This window comes from Panthera leo, chromosome C1, assembly GCF_018350215.1.
Source record: "Panthera leo isolate Ple1 chromosome C1, P.leo_Ple1_pat1.1, whole genome shotgun sequence".
Lineage (NCBI taxonomy): Eukaryota > Metazoa > Chordata > Mammalia > Carnivora > Felidae > Panthera > Panthera leo.
Window position 1 is genome coordinate 76,092,951 of NC_056686.1, and position 21,208 is coordinate 76,114,158.

General features: G+C 39.5%; 1 long non-coding RNA gene across 2 annotated transcripts in view; it reads left to right on the forward strand.

Moving 5' to 3' along the window:
• Nucleotides 1-19,330, forward strand: part of LOC122227963 — a 100,240-nt gene extending 80,910 nt beyond the window's left edge. For both annotated transcript variants that reach the window (XR_006206301.1, XR_006206300.1), the window contains exons 2-3: nt 1,302-1,432; nt 17,829-19,330. This is a non-coding gene — a long non-coding RNA (uncharacterized LOC122227963). The remainder of the gene's footprint in view (nt 1-1,301; nt 1,433-17,828) is intronic.
• The last annotated feature ends 1,878 nt before the right edge of the window (nt 19,331-21,208 follow it).

A 21,208-nucleotide genomic window follows, 5' to 3' on the forward strand; every position in this document is an offset into this window, starting at 1 on the left:
AACCCATTTTGACAGATGAACTGGGGCCATTCTGAGCAAATCACAGATACTTCATATAACAAGGCCTCCAAAGAGGGGAGCATACACTTATTACTATGGCAACCTGGATCAAAACACTATTTTAGTGGAGAGTTTCCAGTTTTACAATGCAATGATGATTGTTTATAGTACCACTGAAACCAGATTCAGCAAAGGTTTAAGAAATGAGCTGACAAGAGGAAAATCATTATAGATAAACTGGGGATACCTGAATGGGATAGCATGGAATCTGCCATTATTTGATCAAATACTGAAATTTATTGCCCAAGACAATAGAAACAATGGAAGAGGATCGAGAAGATGAGAAACATCCTAAAGTTTCTTCTGTTATAATGGTTTAGACCAAGATCAGTCCTATCTTAGGTTAAAACTTTGAAAGCAAAGATGTGTTTTAAAGGACATATCTTTCACATCCCTTATTTTTCTATCTGCAAAATACCTACTTGTAACTTTAAAGTTGTGGGCTAACACTTCTTTTCCTAGCATATTCCATTTGACAGAGTGTAACATGGCACAACTCAAGAACTATGCTCATCACACAGGGCCGTGTGCTTGCACATGTCGACATGATGTGACAGCTGGTTGCAGTCCTGCTCTGTTATTTTTATATAAATGGAATTTTTACACGGAAAGAGAAAAATTGTCTGGATCATGAGTTGTCCACTTTGCTAAATCTGTCTTAAAATATCTAAAGATACCACTGGGTGGACAAAGTACATTGAAGTGAAGGGTTGAATAATCATTTATTTGTTTAGCAACTATTTACTGAGCATCTCCTGTATGCCAATTGGTGGGTATATGGGTGTGCATGCTGCTAGGTGTGCTGTGGTAAGAGAGTGTGAAAGTGAGGGTTAAAGAGAAATATTGAAAAATGCAGAAATAGAAAATTACTGGACAGGAATTGAATTTGGTTCCATTCCAGTATTTGTTAACCAGAATAGTCTTTCAGTCTTTGAAGGGAGAAAGAAGAACCATATTTACTGAATTTCTGCTCTATGCAAAGCTCTGTGCTAGGAGTTCTACATACTATTATGTCATTTAATATACTGGGAAACTGTAAGTATTATTGTGTTTATTTTTCAGATAAGTAAACTGAAATAAGAAAGCTAAAATAAAAAAGTCAAGTACATTGAGCGAGTACATGTGTAGCACTAAAAAAAAATTATGCATCAGGCACTGTTTTAGCATGTTAACAAATTTTAACTCATTTAATCCTTGTAGTAACCATTGAAAGCAGTACTATTGTTATTCTCGCTTTACAGATATGGAAGAGGTTGAATAACTTGCTTCAGGTCACACAGCTAATAAATGGCAGAGGCAAGATGTGAGCCCAGGAAGTATGCCCTGCTACCACTGCGCAGTGGAGGCGTGTGCTGAACCTAATCAACAATCTGTAAGTAATCAATAGCTTAAGTAATCAACAACACGATTGTGATCTGAGCCAGGTCTCCTGATTTACCACACACTTCCTTGTTTTCAGCTTCTTTGTCTGCACAGATACACACTATAGGTATCAAACATATATTACATTTGTTTTATTCACATAACTGTTCCTCTTCAAGTATAAAATAATGCCTCAAAATCATTTCGAAGATTTTACTCTGCTTGAGTAACGAAGATCACAAAATTACAATTTGGTTCTGAGCAAATGATGACATCCTTAAGGTATTTCACAATGTCAGAAAATTTTGAAGACCTTAAGTAGCCTCATACTGTGTGAGGTAAATGGCTATAAACTATACCAGCTTTTGTTCAACTGAATGTGTGCATGTTTATAAATAAATTTGTGATTTCAAATAGAGAATCATCTGTCTATACTGATGTCACATTATTGGAAATGTGTGATGAAAAGCACCATTGTTTGGCCACCAGCACCTGTTTTCCCCTTGCTTTAATAGTGGTACCCTGAATTTCCTGTGGAGAAAAACCTTCATACCCCGTCTATCATTTTTTCATGTTGATGTATTGAAAATGGATTCAAGGCTGTGTGGTATTTTCTGTGGAGAGAACCTTTTTCTCTTGGACTTGTTGATATGGAACTACTGACTGTCCCTTTACCACCACATGGGGGTTTTGAAAATGAAGGCTGCATGGAGGGAAGCAGAACCAAGAATAGGAAAAAGGTCAAGTCTGATAAACATCATTTCAGGCCCAGAATGAAGTGGCATCTCATTTTAGATGTATCTCAGGACTTTTCAGTTAAAGCAGCAGATACTTTTGCTTTTTTGTCAAACCCAGTTTGAGTTTAGAACTGGTATCATTTGCAATCTATAGAGTCCTAATTAATACATTACTTCCTCTCATTCCCCTAAGATCAGTAGCCTCTTCCTGCCTATCTTAGGATATACTTTAACATCCTTAATAATTGCTTTGTGGTCCTGTGTGGTCTGCCTCTATCTACTTTCTGGGCACAGATCCAGTCCATGGGTCCCTTCTTTTCTCCACATTACAAATAGGTTTTGATTTCAGTTTTCAGCTTTCAGCTTTAAAAATTCACCTTTGGGAGCCTGGGTGGCCCAGTCAGTTGAGCATCCAACTCTTGATTTGGGCTCAGGTTATGATCCCAGGGTCATGGGATCAAGCCCCACATTGGGCTCCATGCTGAGTGTGGAGCCTGCTTAAGATTCTCTCTTTCTCTCCCACTGCCCCTCTCTCCCAATCACTCACTCTAAATAAATAAATGATAGATGATTCTTCATATTCATTATTTCCTATCACTTTTCTCTCATGGTTCCAACTTTATTTACTCAGTCACAACTTTGTAGACCATCTTTAAATAATCCAAGTGGTAAGTTTTTGCAGGTTCTTTGTCAAAGGAATTCTTTGAAACAAGACCCACTTCCCACCTCCACCTGGTGGAATGTGTGGGGAAATGCAACAGGGCAATTAAGTACGTTTGGAGTATCTCTTAGCTTTCCCAGAATCTCTTCTCCAAAGTAAAAGTGCATTTCAAAGCAGTATGCAAATTCTTTGGGCACTGTCTTATCTTTAGGATTTTCTTCTTAAAAGTTCCATATTTCACTATTTTGGGGGCCTTTTGTCTGCTCAGTCGTTTGCTTCTTTAGAGTTTTGTTCAGCCCCTCCTCTGTTTCAGGATGCCTGCTCTTCACACTCACCTCTGTTCGTTTCACTTGCTGCTATTTTGTTTGGATCACAGCCTCTTTTTGCCTTTCCTCTTCATAGTGTTAATTCTACTCTCAGTGTTTTCCTGTCTTTAGCCTGGGGGGCTCTCTTTCCTTCCCCCTCTTTCCATGTTAGCTGATTTGTTTGTCCTGAAAGGGAACATGAACATGTAGTCTCTTAGCAACTCTGATGAAGGCTTGACCAAAGTATCAAATGTAGATTTTTGTGATATTTTTTATCATATTTGGGCAGGACCTGGGAATACCCCAGGTTTTCATTTGAGAATCAAACCCCTTATCCAGGAGTATGAAATGTAGTCATGTTAATCAGTAAATAGGTGAGGGCTGATTACAAAAGTATATTTTTGTGCTAGAAAAAAGTGATGAGGGCTAGATAATATAATTTTTGTCTCAAAGACTTGGGAACAGGCAGCATCATGCTCTGGAAAGAGGACTTGCTCAATATTTTAAGTATAGACATAGATCATGGGCTTTGGTGCCATACAGGCTTGGGTTCAAATCCCAGATTCCAAATATTAGCTGTGTGTCCTCCATTTTCAACCGTGAAATGGTGGAAATGATATTTCTTACAGGAAAGTATGTAAAGCATTGCCTGGCATATAATAAGTATTAATTTAATTTTTATTTCCTCTTTTCTAATTTGCCTGATGTATCCAATTTCTATGGGCCTCAGTACTTATAAAACAACCACAAGTAAGTAAGAAAATGGCAATAAGTACATGCCTATCAATAATTACTTTGAATGTAAATGGACTAAATGCCCTAATCAAAAGATCTAGGATGACTGAATGAATAAAAAAGCAAGACCCATCTATTTGCTGTCTACCAAAGACTCACTTCAAACCTAAAGACAAATGCAGATTGAAACTGAAGGATGGAAAAACATTTACCATGCAAGTGCAGTTAAAAAAAAAAAAGCTGGGTAGCAATAATTAAATTAGACAAAATAGACTTTAAAACAAAGACTATACCAAGAGAAAAAGAAGGGTATTACATAAGAAAAAAGGGAACAATCCAACAAAAGGATATACCAATTATAAATATCTATGCACCCAACATGGAAGCATCTAAATACATATAACAAATATTAATTAATAGATATAAAGGGAAGAATTGAAAGTAACACAATAATAGTAGGGTACTTTATCACCCCACTTGCATCACTGGATTGATCATCCATACAGAAAATCAATAAGGAAATGTATCGTTGAATGACACATTAGATCAGATGGACCTAACAGATATATACAGAATATTCCATCCACAAAAGGCAGAATATACATTTTTTTCAAGTACACATGCAATATTCTTCAGGACAGGTCACACATTAGGCCACAAAACAAGTCTTACTCAGGAAGACTTTATATTTTGCATCCTTCTCAACCACAATGGTATGAAACTGGAAATCAATTATAAGAACAAACCTAGAAAGAACACAAATACATGGAGAACGTGTAATAATACAACTTGCTACTAAACAATGAATGAGTCAACCAAGATATCAAAGAGAAATTTTTAAGAAATACATGGAGATAAGAGGAAGACCTAAAATGTTGGAGTAGTAGGAGGACCCTGGGCTTACCTTTGAACACAGCTAGATAAATATCAAGTCATTCTGAATACCCAAGAAATCGATCTGAGGGCTGACAGAACAAACTGCACAAGAAGAGGGAGAGAAGAAACCACATTGTGGGTGACAAGAGGTGTGGAGATATGGCTTGGGGGAGAAACAGATCATGGGTGCTGTGGAGGGGAAGGAGCTCAGGTGGTGTTGAGAGGGAGAGGAGCATACAGGGCATTGCACAAGGAAAACATTTCTCCATAGTCATTGACTAGGAAACAAGAGGCATTTATTTTCATGAGATCTTATAACTAGCAGGGCCCAAAGATTAGAGTTGTAGAGGTCCCTAGCATGGCTGGTATAGAGCCCTAAGAGCACTGCAGTGCTCCTAGAGAGAAGGCAGCAAGTAACCCGGGGGCAGATGTCATGATCTGAGGGTCACCTGAGATGCACTGGGGGGACAGTTCCCCCTTCTTGGAGTGCATCTGAGAGAGGTGGCATTGCCTCTCCAGGGACAATGGAGCCAATGGGCACCATTTCCTTTCCCAGGTTCCCAGCATGGTGCAGAGACACCTGCTGAGGGTGGCTAACCTGGACACTGGCCCTTTAGTGTGCTTGCTCCAAAACTCACGCTCCTGTGCTCTGGTGCAACTGTCCTTCTGGTCAAACTTGCATCAATCCTAGCACAGTGAGACCCTTTCCCAGAAGACCAGGACAGGTCCCCACCACATCAAGTCCCTGAAGTTTAGAGTTTTAAAAATCAGCCAACATGGCTGGATAGAGCCAAAAGGATACTGCACTGCTCCAGGAAGGCAAGCATCCCAGACACAGACAGTTTGAAAACAGTGATCTGAAAAACACCTAGGATGCACTAGGAAAAATTATTCATTCTTCTGGGAGGGTTTCCCTGACAGCTGTAAGCAGGTTCCCCTCTCCAGGGAAAAAGGAGCTGGCTGGTGCCATTTCCCTTCCCTGCCCCTCAGCGTAAACTAACTTCAGTAAACAGTACAGCCCCAACCCTGGCTGCCTAATCTGTCCACACCAAGCTCCCCGCAACACCCTGTGCTCTGCTTGTACTGCTTTTCTTGGGCAAGGTGCATGAGACCCAGTGCAACAGGCCCATCCCCCAGAAGACCAGCACAAACCCCCACATGCACCATATGTATTATCATATGTATTGACCATAGAGTTCTGCAAAGCTTCAGCTCTAGTGGAAATAACATCAGGTCTCTTTTAACAAGCAGACAAGAACACACCTAGTTAACACTCTCCACACTCTGCCCAAGGTCCAAACACTCTCTACTGCAGGCAAGGAGAAACTCTGCAGAGGACTGACCTGAGGGACAGAGCACCCATAACACAGCAGCACAGTGCATGCAGCACACACCAGAGATATTTCCTTAAGTGTCAGGCCTGGGACATTAATGGCTTTATGAAGAAGAGGTCATATAGTTTCAGGAGCATGAAATATAACAGGCTTTCCTGACACACAGAAGAAAACAGGCCTAGACAAAATGCCAAGACAGAGGAATTCATCCCAAAAGCAAGAACAAGAAAAGGTCATGGCCAGGGATCTAATCGAAACAGATATAAGCAATATGCCTGATCCAGAATGTAAAGCAATATGCCTGATCCAGAATGTAAAGCAACAATCATAAGAATACTAGCTGGGCTTGAGAAAAGCATGAAAGACATTAGGGATATACTTACCACAGAGATAAAAGAGCTAAAAACTAGTCAGGCTGAAATGAAAAATGCAATAACTGAGATTCAAATCTGACTGGATGTAATGACCACAAGGATGGGAGAAGTAGAGGAAAGAATAAGTGATAAAGAAGATAGAATTATGAAAAATTATGAAGCTGATCAAAAGAGGGAAAGAAAAATCTTGGATCACAAAAATAGACCTAGTGGACTCAGTGACTCAATGAAACATAGTACATTCATATCATAGGAGTCCCAGAAGAAGGAGAAAAGGGCTCACAAGGTTTATTGGAAGAAAGTATAGCTTAAAACATCCCTAATCTGGGGGAAAAAATGGACTTCCAGGGGCGCCTAGGTGGCTCACTCAGGAGTCCAACTTCAGCGCAGGTCATGATCTTGCAGTTTGTGAGTTTGAGCCCCGCGTCGGGCTCTGTGCTGACAGCTCAGAGCCTGGAGCCTGCTTCTGCCCCTCTCCTGCTCATGATCTGATTCTGACTTTTTTTCTTTTTTTTTTTTTTTTTTAACGTTTATTTATTTTTGAGACAGAGAGAGACAGAGCATGAACGGGGGAGGGGCAGAGAGAGAGGGAGACACAGAATCGGAAGCAGGCTCCAGGCTCTGAGCCATCAGCCCAGAGCCCGACGCGGGGCTCGAACTCACGGACCACGAGATCGTGACCTGAGCTGAAGTCGGACGCTCAACCGACTGAGCCACCCAGGCGCCCCTGATTCTGACTTTCAATAATAAACGTTAAAAAAAAAAAAGAAAGAAAATGGACTTCCAAATCCAGGAGGCAGAGAGAACTCCCATCATAATCAAAAGCAGGCCAACATCAAGACACGTTGTAGTTAAATTCTAAAATATAAAGAAAACAACCCTAAAAAACAGCAAGACAAAAGAAGACCCTAATTTACAAGGTTAGCAACAGATCTTTCCACAGATACTTGGAAGGCCAGAGGGGAGTGGCATAATATATTCAACGTGCTGAATGGGAAAGATCTACAGCCAAGAATATTCTAACCAGCAAGGCTATCATTCAGAATAGAAGGGGAGATAGTTTCCCAAACAAAAACTAAAGAAATTTGTGACCACTAAATCAGCCATGCAAGAAATATTAAAGGGGACTCTTCAAGTAGGAAAGAAAGACCAAAAGTGACAAAGACTAGAAAGGAATGGATAAAATCTCCAGAAACAATGACAAAACAAGTAATATAAAGGCCTAAATTCATATCTATCAGTAATTACTCTCAATGTAAATGAACTAAATGCTCCAATCAAAAGACACAGAGTGTCAGGTAAAAAAAAGAGATCCATCTATGTGCTCCTTACAAGACTCATTTTAGACCTAAAGACACCTGCAGATTGAAAGTGAGAGGATGGAGAAACATTTACCATGCAAATGGACATCAAAAGAAAGCCAGATTAGCGATACTTATAATCAGACAAACTTGATTTTAAAACATAAATGGTAACAAGACATGAAGAAGGGCACTATATCACAATAAAGGGGGCTATCCAACAAGATCTAACCCTTGTAAATATTTATGCCCCCAACTTTGAGGAACCTAAATATGTAAAAGTATAACAAACATAAACTCATTGATAACAATACAATAACAGTAGGGGATTTTAACACCCCACTTACATCAATGGACAAATCATCAAAACAGAAAATCAGCAAGGAAACAATGGCTTTGACACACTGATCAGACAGACTTAACAGATATAATCATAACATTTCATCCTAAAGCAGAATACACATTCTTTTCAAATGCATATGGGACATTCTTCAGAATAGATCACCTACTAGGTCACAAATCAATCCTCAACAAGTACAAAAATATTGAGATCACACCATGCATATTTTCCAGCCATAACACTATGAAACTTGAACTCAACCACAAGAAAAAATTGAGAAAGACCACAAATTCATGCAGGTTAAAGAACATCCTACTAAAGAATGAATGGGTCAACCAGGAAATTAAAGAAGAAATATGAAAAAGAAAACATGACAGTCCAAAACCTTTGGGATGCAACAAAAGCAGTCATAAGAGGAAAGCCTACGGCAATACAGGCCTACTTTAAGAACCAAAAAAATCTCAAATAAAGAACAAATGAAGTCTAAGGTCAGCAGAAGGGAAATAATAAAAATTAGAGCAGAAATAAATGATACAGAAAGAGACAAAAAAAAAAAACAGTAGAAAAGATCAATGAAACCAAGAGCTGGTGCTTTGAAAAAATTAATAAATAGATAAGCCCCTAGACAGACTTATCAAAAAGAAAACAGAAAGGACCCAAGTAAATAAAATCATGAATGAGAGAGAAGAAATCATGACCAAAACCACAGAAAAAATACATGGAAACAAATGAAAATGAAAACACAGCAGTCCAAAATCTTTGGGCTATAGTAAAAGCAGTTATAAGAGGAAAGTTTACAGTAATACAGGCCTAGCCTCAAGAAACAAGAAAAATCTCAATTCAACAACCTAATCTTAAACCTAAAGGAGCTACAAAAAGAACAAACCCCAAAGCCAGTAGAAAGAGGGATACATTAAAGATTAGAGCATAAACAAATGATATAAAAACTAAAAAACTTAATACAAAAGATAAATAAAACCAGGAGCTGGTTCTTTGAAAGGATGCACAAAATTGATAAGCTTTTAGCCAAATTCGTGAAGAAAAAAAGAAAGGACTGAAAAAAAATAAAATCAAAAATTAAGGAAGAGAAATAATAATGGCCCCCACAGAAATACAAAGGATTATAACAGAATATTATGAAAATTATATGCCAACAAATCATACAACCTAGCAGAAATGTATAAATTCCTAGAAACATATAACCTCAGGAACTGAATCAGGAAGAAAGAGAAAATTTGAACAGACCAATTACTAGCAATAAAATGCAATTAGTAATAAAAAAAAAAAACTCCACAAATCTCCCAACAAACAAAAGCCCAGGGCCAGATGGCTTCACAGGTGAATTCTACCAAACATTTAAACACAAGTTAATGTCTATTTTTCTCCAATTATTGCAGAAAATAGAAGAGGAGGAAAACTTTCAAATCCATTCTATAAGACCAGCATTATCCTAATACCAAAACCTGACAAAGACACTACATAAAAAGAAAACTACAGGCCAATATCTCTGATAAACATATATGCAAAAATCCTCAACAATATATTACCAAACCAAATTTAACAATACATTAAAAAAATCATTCACCATAACCAAAGTATTTATTCCAGGAATACAAGTGTGGTTCAATATTTGTCATTCAATCGGCATGATACATCACATCAACAAGAGAAAAGATAAATAATCACCTCAATAGATGCAGAAAAAGCATTTGACACAATACAACATCCACTCATAATAAAAAATCTAACATAGGTTTAGAGGGAACATACCTCAACATAATAAAGGCTATATATGAAAAACTCACAGCTAACATCATACTCAATGGTGAAAAACTGAGAGCTTTTCCCCAAAGGTCAGAAACAAGACCATGATGATGACTCTCACCACTTTTATTCAACACAGTATTGGAAGTCCTAGCCACAGCAGTCAGAAAACAAAGAAGTAAAACTTATACTATTTGCAGATGACATGATACTTTATTTAGAAAACCCTAAAGACTTCACCAGAATACTACTAAAACTGATAATTGAATTTAGTAAAGTTCCAGGATATAAAATCAATGTACAGAAATCTCTTGCATTTCTGTACACTAATGAGGCAGAAAAATTAGGAAAAAAATCCCATTTACAAGTGCACCAAAAACAATAAGAAATCCAGGAATAAATGAACCAAAGAGATGAAAGACCTATACTCTGAAAACAGTAAACATTGATGAAAGAAACTAAAGGCAACACAAAGAAATGGAAAGACATTCCATGCTCACAGATTGGAAGAACAAATACTGTTAAAATTTCTATACTACCCAAATAAATCTACACTTTTAATGCCATCCCTATCAAAATACCAACAGAACTATAACAAAAATATCAAAGAACTAGAACAAAAGTCCTAAAATTTATCTGGAACCACAGAGGACCCAAATAACCAGAGCAATTTTGAAAAAGAAAACAAAGCTATCAGTATCTCAATTCCAGACTTCAAGTTATACCAAAAGCTGTAGGAATCAAAACAGTATGGTACAAAACATACATATAGATCAGAACAGAACAGAAAACCCAGAAATAAAAGTATGATTATAAGGTTGATAAAGCAGCAAAGAATATACAATGGGAAAAAGTCTCTTCAACAAATAGTGTTGGGAAAACTTGTCAGCTACATGCAAAAGAATCAAACTGGACCCCTTTCTGACCCCATCCAAAAAATAAAGTCAAAGTGGATTAAAGGTCTAAATAGGAGACCTAAAACCATAAAAATATGGTGAGTACAGTCAATAATGTCTCTGACATCAGCCATAGCAACAGTTTTCTAGATGTGTCTCCTGAGGCAAGGGAAATAAAAGCAAAAATACACTAGTGGGACTACATCAAAATAGAAAGTTTCTTCACAGGGAAGGAAATAATCAACAAAACTAAAAGGCAACCTACCAAATGGAATGAAAGAAGATATATGCAAATGACATATCTGCATATCTGATAAAGGATTAGTATCCCAAATATATAAAGAACTTATATGATTCAACACCCAAAAAACAATCCAATTAAAAAATGGGTAGAAGATATGAACAGACATTTCTCCAAAGAAGCCATCCAGATGGCTAACAGACACATGAAAAGATGCTCAACATAACTCATCATCAGGGAAACGCAAATCACAACTACAATGAAATATGACCTCACACCTGTCAGTATGGCTAAAATGAAAAACATAAGAAACAACAGATGTTGATGAGGATGTGGAGCAAAAGGAACCCTTGTGGACTGCTGGTGGGAATGCAAAGTGCTACTGCTACAGCCACTGTGGAAGAGAGTATAGAGGTTCCTCAAAAGTTAAAACCACCTTTACAACCCAATAATCGCACTACTGGGTATTTACCCGAAAAATGCAAAACACTAATTCAGAGGGATACATGCACCCCTACATTTTATAGCAGCATTATTTACAATAGCCAACTTATGGAAGCAGCCCGAGTGTCCATCACTAGATGAATGGATAAAGATGAGGAATATATACACAATGGAATAATTTTCAGCCATAAAAAAGAATGAAATCTTGTTATTTGCAATGACATAGATGGAGCTAGAGAATATTATGCTAAGTGAAATAAATGAGTCAGAGAAAAACAAATACCATATGATTTCACTCATATGTGCAATTTAAGAAGCAGAACAAAGCAGCAAAGGCAAAAGAGAGAGAGAAAGAGAGACAAACCAAGAAACAGACTCAACTATATAGAACTGATGGTTACCAGAAGGGAGGTAGATGGGGAGGGGATGGGTGAAACAGATGATGGGGATTAAAGACTGCACTTGTTGTGATGTGTGGGGAATAAACTTAGAAATTTCCTGGGTTTACACCAATGGGTTAACAAAGCATAAAGAAGTACAAAGCCATAGGATGCTCACACCCAAGTTTGGGTAAACAAGATTAGGTAAATAAATACAGAGAAGGCAGGGCAGAAGCCCCAGTATAGAATATATGAAATAAACAAGATTAGGTATTCAGGGTGGAAGCGGCCCCCAATTTAGTACTATAGCAGAAAGCTGCTTTCACCGGAAGGAAGTACCAACTTAGGTAAACACATAAATAGGGCTATAGACCACCACTGCAGGTGAAGCAGCCCAAACCAGAGATGATTAACAAAAAGAAGGTGCCTTGTTAACCCTGAGGTCACCTGTCCTATGTCTCATCCCCTAGGCTAGCTAAGATAAATAGAGGTGGTGCCTCATGTCTGCTGTAAACAACCTCCCACCTGGCTGCCCAGCTCTAGGATTTTATTTTGTATTAACCCAAACCCCTAACTCCAAATATCTTCAAGACCCTCTTTCCCTCACGTCCATGAATTAATGTTCCCAGGTTCATTGTCGCTTTGTGCACATCCATCACCATGTTTGTAAACCTTCTGATCCTAATAAAAATGTGGCAAGGACCCAGACATCAGCCATCTCTTGCCTTTAATCCTGCTTCCTCTCTCTTGCTAGACAAGAGAGAACTTTAGACTTAGTGATGAACACTGGGTGATGTATGGAATTGTTGAATCAGTATATGGTACACCTTAAATTAATATAACATTATGTTAACTATACTAGAATTAAAATAAGTGGAATTATTATATACAATGGAATATTACCCATAAAAAAGGATGAGATCTTGCCATTTGCTACAACATAAGTGAAATAAGTCAGAGAAAGACAAATACCATATGATTTCATGCATATGCAGATCTAAGACAAAACAATTGAACAAACAAGGAAACTGTGACAAAAAAAATCCCAAAAAACCCTTGTCAGAGGGGATGTACGTGGGGGATAAGTGAAATAGATAAAGGACATTAAGAGATACAAACTTCTAGTTATAAAATAAGTCATGAAGATGAAAAGTAAAGCATAGGGAATATAGTTAATGATATTGTAATATCATTGTTTGGTGGCAGAGGGCAACTACACTTATCTTGCTGAGCACTAAGTATAGAATTGCTGAATCATTCTGTTGTAAAGCCAAATATAACACTGTATGTTAAACTTCAATAAAATCAATTGCCTTATTTTTCTAAGCTGTTTCAAGTTGAGTTTCTGTCACAACTAAAAGAGACCTACATGCTTTTGCTTCCCTCAATATGTTGGCTTCATTCCCTCCAAGTAGAGTTCCCTATGAGATGAGACCTACAGTCACAGGCAACTCCTATCTATTTAATTTATTCCAACTCTACCACCAGTTAGAAAGTTGTTCTGTTTCCTTAGTTCCCAGGGGAATAATACTGGAGAAGAGCTCTGATTGGTCAATCTTGGTCATGTGCCCTTCTGTGGTCAGGGGGATAGGGTTCTAAGATTAGAAACCACCCTAAAACCTTAAGATTTTGTGCAAGTAATGGTTCTATAAAACTCAAGGAAATGTTCCCCCAAAAAGGCAAGGTGTACTGGGCAGACAATATAATTGGTGTCTCCCACACCTATACTTGCCTATCTAATTCTGAGGTTTATTGAAATGATGCATGTGAAATACTTGGAAAATACTGCAACGTAAAATCTTATTGTTTATTTTTATTTTGAGAGAGAGAAGAGAGAAAGAGCACACACGAGAGCTGGGGAGGGGAAGAGAGAGAGGGAGGGAGAGAATCCCAAGTAGGCTCCACACTATCAGTGCAGAGCCTATATCAGGGCTCGATCTTACCAATAGTGAGATCATGACCTGAGCCAAAATCAAGACTCAGATGCTTAACCGACTGAGCCACCCAGGTGCCGCTGTAAAATCTTATTCTAACTTATTACTAATTGGGACTCTATAGATGACAGAAACTCAAATGTATCAACATAATATTTTCTCCTCAATATATTTTTTCAGACCACAATATTGGCCCCAAATAGTATTCGTATTGCTCCACTTGCCCACAGAGAATTCTCGTTTATAATAGAAAACTGGGAATTACTCCGACACTCACATCAACTACAGAGCAATTCTCTTATGAGTCACACAGACTATGTTAAATGCCAAATTCTTCCTTTCCCACTCATTCACTTTCTTGTGCCTCACCTAGTAGGATATACAGGTGATTTCAATGACCTCGTGTTTTCAAGGCCACCAAATAGCAGCCACTGTCCTTGAGAACTCAAGGAGCAGAGATGTCTCAGTCTGGTTGTGCAATGCACTCTTGACCCTTGACCCAGTAGCGTTTAGTTAGGTTGGAAGGGGCAAAACAAATGTCTTTGAAAAAGTCACTTATTAGACAAATATGGAAGCGTACAGAGTGAAAATATGTAGTCCTTGCCCCTTAACTGGTCCACAGTCCACTACAGAACATTAACAAGCACAAGATTCTAACTCAATGGAATTATTGCCACGTTAGAGCAGAATTACTGTGTAAGCTCTCAGAAGGGGCAGTGTCTTAGTCGGTTCCAACTGCCATAACAAATACAATAGACTAGGTGGCTTAAACAACAGAAATTCATTTTCTTGGAGTTCTGGAGGTTGGGAAGTCCAAGGTGAAAATGCTGGCTGATTTGGTTCCTGGTGAGGCCTCTCTAGTTTACAGACAGCTATCTTCTTGCTGTGTTTTCATGTGGTGGAGAACATGGTGTCTCTCAAGGGCAGTCATCCCATCATGAGGGCCCCAACCTCATGGCCTCATCTAACCCCAATTACCGCCCAAAGGCCCCATCTCCAAACACCATCACACTGAGGGTTAGGGCTTTATCATAGGAACTTGGAAGGGAAATAATTCAGTCTATAGCAGGCAGCAATTCCTGCTAAACATTTCTGCAGAAGATGGTTCAGGATAACATAATAAAACCATAAGGCCAAACATTACTAAAAGTATTCAAGGTTGCTGCTTCTAGGTAGGTGGATTTTACACATGTGTTATTATCCAACTCTAGGGGGCACCATTAAGTAGACTGTTGTAGACTTGTGTGTTTATCATGATTTTGTGTGTGTGTGCAGAAGTCAATTGTTTTAAGGAGTACATTTTTCAAATAGAACTGAACATAGTAAAAATAACAGCCTTGAATATGACTATTTATAGTTGCCAACATTTATTGTAGCTTATTGTGTGCCAGGGACTATGTGAGATCCTTTATATATTTTATCGTTTCACAGAATGTCAGATAAGTATATCCCCATTTTACACCTAAAGAAACTGAGACGTAACAGAACGAGGCACACAGCTGCTAAGTACTGGCTGAGCAGGAGTTTCCATGTAATGATCCTACCTCTGACCTGTAACTGTAAGCCACTCTGCTCTCCTCTCCACGCCTTCCTTTGCTGGCTGACAAACCTTTCACCCATCCCTGAACTGGGTGCCAAGTCACACAAACAGACTTGGGTCCCCTTTCCTGCTGCTGGACCACATTTCCTACTGCAAGGGACAAATCTCTGGCCATGCTACCCCTGGCCCATCGTATGCTACCCTGATGCAGAGTGTGCCTGGAGCTGTCAGCATGCCAGGAAACATTTAGCAGGGCGAAAGGAAGGGGGGAAAAAAGTACAGTGTATGTGTGTTGCCAGTTATTTAAAGTAGGCCAATTACCTCAAACTGTAAAAACATACTCAAGTTTAAATACCTACAAATCACTTTAACAAATTTAGTAACAGAAAATTCTCACTGCTTGCTCTGTTTGTGCTGTAGCAAGTGCAGTTTGTTTGAGAAGCATGTGGTTGAGTAACTGTGGGTTATATTAGCAGCACTTCCTCTCTTACGTGTGTATTCATAAGTTCTGCAAAAAAGGCCAAAGCAGTTATGTTTGTGCCACCCACGTGCTGTTATCTTGTGAAGACTGGAAATAAATCTCATCATTTCCTAATCTGATATTCTACATGTTTCTGGGTGGCATTTTTATTCATGAGTTTTGGCCCTGAGTGACCTATGGGAGGCTAGTAGGTGCAGAGGGGAGATTCTCACTGAATCCACAGGAGCTGCAATGTCATAGGTCAGGGAGTGGCCTGCCAGCAAGCCACAGGAACACCCAGGCAGCTAGAAGCCAGTCATGAACATAAGTGGAGTACTACATGGCAAGGACCATGCAGAGGTCAAGGAGAAAGTGGCCAGCCCACAGCAAACAGTTCCTCTTCTGCTGTAGCCCAAGGGGAATCAGTAAGGGGGAGGGGTGGGCTTCAAAACAATTACGCTGTGCTCATTCTAGAGTTATTATTCCATTTGGGGGTTAATTGCTGTAGTGTGAACCCAGACACTGTCTAATTAGGAATAAGCTTGTACTCGGGAACAATTACCCAGCTAATTGGTCTAGTGCACGTATAACTCTGAAGACCGGGTGGAAGAAACAATGGTGAGAGACAGAGTCCTTCCAAGTCTGGGGTGTTTCATAGAAATAGCACAGAATGTCAGGGTTGGAAGAGACTGTAGAGATCATTTGAGTTACAGGCTCATTTTGCACCCAGGCACACAGAAGGTTGGTGGCAGAGCAGTGCTAGAATGTAGTTCCCTCCTGTCTCTCAGCCCACTACTGGCTGGCTGATACCCACACTGTTTGACTGACAGGATCCAAATAAGTAGAAACAGTGGTATCAAGTGGAGGTTGGAATCCAGGCCCTACACCGGGAGAGTTTTGAGAAGCAAGGGTGGGTTGGATGTCAGTGCATCACCCACCCTGTCCACCGGATTCCAAATTCTCTGGAAGATGTAAATGAGCAGGGGCCCACATCTACCCAGCACTTCCAGTTCTCATGTTTTTCAACAAAACCATTCATACTCTGACCATTTACTGAGCCTCTGTTATGTGCTCCGCCATGTGCCAGGCCCTAGGCTAGGTGCTAGGGAGCAAACTTAAATAAGATGTAGTCCTACTCTCATCTACAAAGACAAGGGTCAGGTGGGAAGCTTCTAGCACAACTGGCTTCCATGGGATGTGGCAAATGGACAGATTTCCTAGACTATTTTCAGAGGAGGACATTGTTTCTCTGTCCATATTTCCTCTACTACTCATGATGTTTAGCAGAGTCCCTTGTAAGGGGGGGGAAAAGTGCTTATGAATCCACCTGTAGAAGTTAGGGATAGTTGAAATGCAGAAAAATATCTTCTGGCTCAGAGAAAGCCAGTACATTTTCTTATATTTTCAGAATATATTCAGTACTACCTTCCTGCAATATATATATATATATAGATTTTATTTCAGCTTGCCTGAATGAAGAGAAAATAGACTCAAAGTTATGATAGGTCCTTTTAAGTCCCTTGGCCATTTGAAGACAAGCAATTCTTTATTGGAAAGAAGACATTTTAAGAGTATTCTTTGTTTTTTTCTGGGGAAACTAAATACTTATAAAGGGACTTTTTTCCTAGGAATTTTTGAACTTTACATAGTAATTGCATATGTATTTCAAGCAGTGTCAAAATTAAATATCTGCTGAGAGAGTAAGGGAGGAGGTGTGGAAGGTGTAGAGGGGTGAACAATGGAGTGGAAAGTGACAGTTGATTAGTTTTACAAAAAACTACTTGCTTAGAATGATAACATGCACCAAAAGGTAGCCTTCATAGGCTGGCTTGTGTGTTAATACATTGCTTCCTTATTCATTCAACAAATATTTGTCAAGTCCTTAAATGTGCCAGGCCTTTTGCTAGATGCTGAATAAAGACCGCAAAACAAAGCACAGTCCCTGGTTTCATGAAATGGATGGTACAGTGGAGAGAAAATGTTACATAAGCATATGTATTGGTAAACCTAGGTTAAGTTATGCTGCAGTAACAAGTAACCTCCATATCCTAGTGACCTTTTGGTTTACTTTTTGTTCACATTAGGTCCATTGTAGCTCTGCATCCTGCCCTCTTCATTTTGGACCAAGACTGAAGGAGCAGCCCCTGAGACATGCCCTCTTGTGACAGAGGAAGAGTGATGGCCGAAACCACACAATGGCTCTAGCATTTTTTCCCCAGAGCACACTCTTTTGCCCAAAGCAAGTCATATGGTCTAACTTGATGTCAATCAGGTGGGGAAGTTTAATCCCCCAAATAGAGAGGGGCTGGTAGAAAGGACAGCAAATGTTTTTGAACAAGTAATGTAAGTGTACCAAAAATTACAAGTAAAAATGTTAATGATAATAAAAGCTCTGGGGACAAGAAGAGAGGGGTGCGATGGAGAGTAACAATGGAGAATGATTTAGACTGACGGTGGTGGTGTTGGCAGCTCTGGAAAGGCTTTTCTGAACAAGTAACATCTCAGCTCAAACCCAAGAGATAAAGAGAAGTTATGCAATACAAGGGTTGAGAAAAGAGTAAGAGAGGAACAGCATGTGTAAAAGTCCTGAGGCAGAGAAGAGTTTGGCATGCTTGAAATGTTGGCAAGAGGCAGTACCATGTATTGGCCAAGAGTGGAGGCATCCTGGATTTCAATCCTAGGTCTATCCCTTACTAGCCATGTCTAACTGACCTATCTGTGCCTCATTTTCCTCATGTGTAAGTACTGGGTGTGCTTGGCTCATGACAGTCATTATTACTAATGGAAAGAAAACCCTGGTGGCTGCAGTGTGATGACCAAAAAGTAAAAGAAATGAGGCTGGAGGGTACCCACATCTGTGGGGACCTGTACATCTTGGAAAGATTTGAATCTTAGTCCTAGAAGGTACTTTAAACTAGGGAGTGACTTAGTTCAGTGTATACTTTATATTTTCCTATCATATTCTGGGGAGATATTCTCCATCTAAACAACTATCTGTTTTTGGAACATAATGAAATCCTGGTGAGACCCTGATGGACAAAGGGAGGCAGGGGTGGGGTGGAGAGAGAAATGAGCTTCAGACCAGGAAAGAATTGAGAGAGGGATGAGAGATGGGAGAAGAGAGCTGTCCCTCTCCCCAGTCTGCCTGATATGAGAAAGAAGGCATTTATTTTAACAAGCATGGGGAGAGGACAAAAGGGAGGCCGAGGGCTATTCTTGTTAAGGCCTCAGCAGCCGAGCAGCAGGCACAGTGAGAGGCAGGAGACTGATGGGGTGAGCTGCAGCCTGGCTCAAAGGGGGTCCCCTGACCTCCAGAATGGTGAGGGGAGAAGGGGGCTCACCACTGCTCCAATGACACCTCTATGGAGATGCTTTAACACTTCCAGACAGTCTTATTGAAAGTGGCCTGGTCCTCTGGCTTCCTCTGAACTAGTGCATCCTCAAACAGCCTTCCCCACCCTGGGAGCCATGGGTGCTGCTGGGACACGGGGGGTGAGGGGTTGGACAAGGCTCCAGAGAGTCTTGCACTGCAGTGCTTCCGGGGAGATGGCGCCGCTGCATCAGCTGGATGACAAAACACTGTTAATGGCACCAATAAAGAAGTGTGAATGTAATTTTCTCCTTCTTGTTATTTCCACAGTATTTGGCATATTATTTAACAGATCAACTGGCCAGTCACGATCCCTTCTGAAGCCAAGTCTTTCTTTTTTGTGCTGGAAGATTCCTAAAATGCAGGGCCGCTCAGCTATAAGCTCATCAGTTGGAAATAGGCCATACACAAATGGAGCACATGACTAATACCAAATGAGAAAGTGATTGAGTTCACTCCAAGTTCTGAAAGCTTTCGAGGAGAGCAGTTATAGCCTTTGAAGTACCAGTGCTTCGGAGGAAAGAGCAGCTAGGGAGGAAATGCAGAACTCTACGTCTTATGCCACATTAAAATATATATGTATGTTAAGTTGGAGGAAGTATAAAGCTGAGGATATATGTGATGAGAATAAAGGCAATATTTTGGAGCTTTAGAGTGAGAAGGTCTGGCTATGGTCGTAGCTACCATTCCTAAGAAATTATTCTGAACCAGGAGCTGTTTGGACACTGCTATATTCAGTCACTTAATGCTCCCATCTGAGCACTCTGCTTTCTAGGTGAATAACTAAGGTGATTTACCTAGGGTCATACAGTTTATAAGCTTGGGCAATCTGGCTTCAAAATCTAATGTTACCGTCACACACATATCCTGTCTGATATACAAAATGATGAAGAGGGGCAACTCGGACCTGAGCACTCACATCTGAATATACCCCTTAAATGCAAGGGGATAGGAAAGATACACACATAACTTTTTACATATATAAAAAATATGATATATATATAATTTTATATATAGACATGGACATTTTCAGAAAGGAAAAACAAACTCTTATCTTTGCAAAGCAGTGTGAGGTGGGTGGGCTTTTCATCTTAATCTGTACAGTTATAATTTTAGCCATGGCCATGTTTTACTACTGTGATTAAACATGTTTGGGTTTTTTTTTAAGATCTAATTTTTTCCCCTAATTTTATATATGTACTAAGCCATAAATAACTGGAGGGTTGTTGATTAATTTTCAACAGAAAAAAAAAAACAAACTTGAAAAGATATGCTGATACATCATTTCCATGTGTGCTCATTTTTAAACAACCAAGATGGAGGTTGTAATTCCCAAAGCAGGGTGTTACAGCTTTGAAGTTTCAGGGTTGTCTGTTCATTAATTTCTCAGGGAGCAGGAGAAAAAAGATATTCAAGCCTAACTTCTCAAAGCTTTAGGATATATTCCTCCCTTTGCTTTTTTCTACATTCTGTATCTAACCCTTTGGCTTCAGTCTTGCCTAGTACAATATTTTAATTTTTTTTTAAAGTCAAGATTATTTGAAGCTAACTTAGGGGTAAATCTAATAGAAAAAATTATGTTTGACAACTTTATGAGTAATATTAAAAATGATGATGCATGAGGGGCGCCTGGGTGGCTCAGTCGGTTGAGCGTCCAACTTCGGCTCAGGTCATGATCTCACGGTCCGTGAGTTCGAGCCCCGCGTCGGGCTCTGTGCTGACAGCTCGGAGCCTGGAGCCTGCTTCAGATTCTGTGTCTCCCTCTCTCTCTGACCCTCCCCCATTCATGCTCTGTCTCTCTCTCTGTCTCAAAAATAAATAAACATTAAAAAAAACGATGATGCATGTATAATCAAATAAAAACAAATCCATCCATAATCACTTTCCAAAAATACCAGGAAAAGTGATAGAAAAATGGACTCCGTAAAAACATATTGTCATCCATGTTGCCAAATATAATTTCATTGAGGGCACTGTTGGATCTCTTTTATGCAGATCTTCCTTATACCTTTGAAATCAGTCCCCTCCTCTCTACCTGTGGCCAACGAGATGGAGACCAGAGCAATTAGCCAGCTTAATTTGACAGTTATTTTA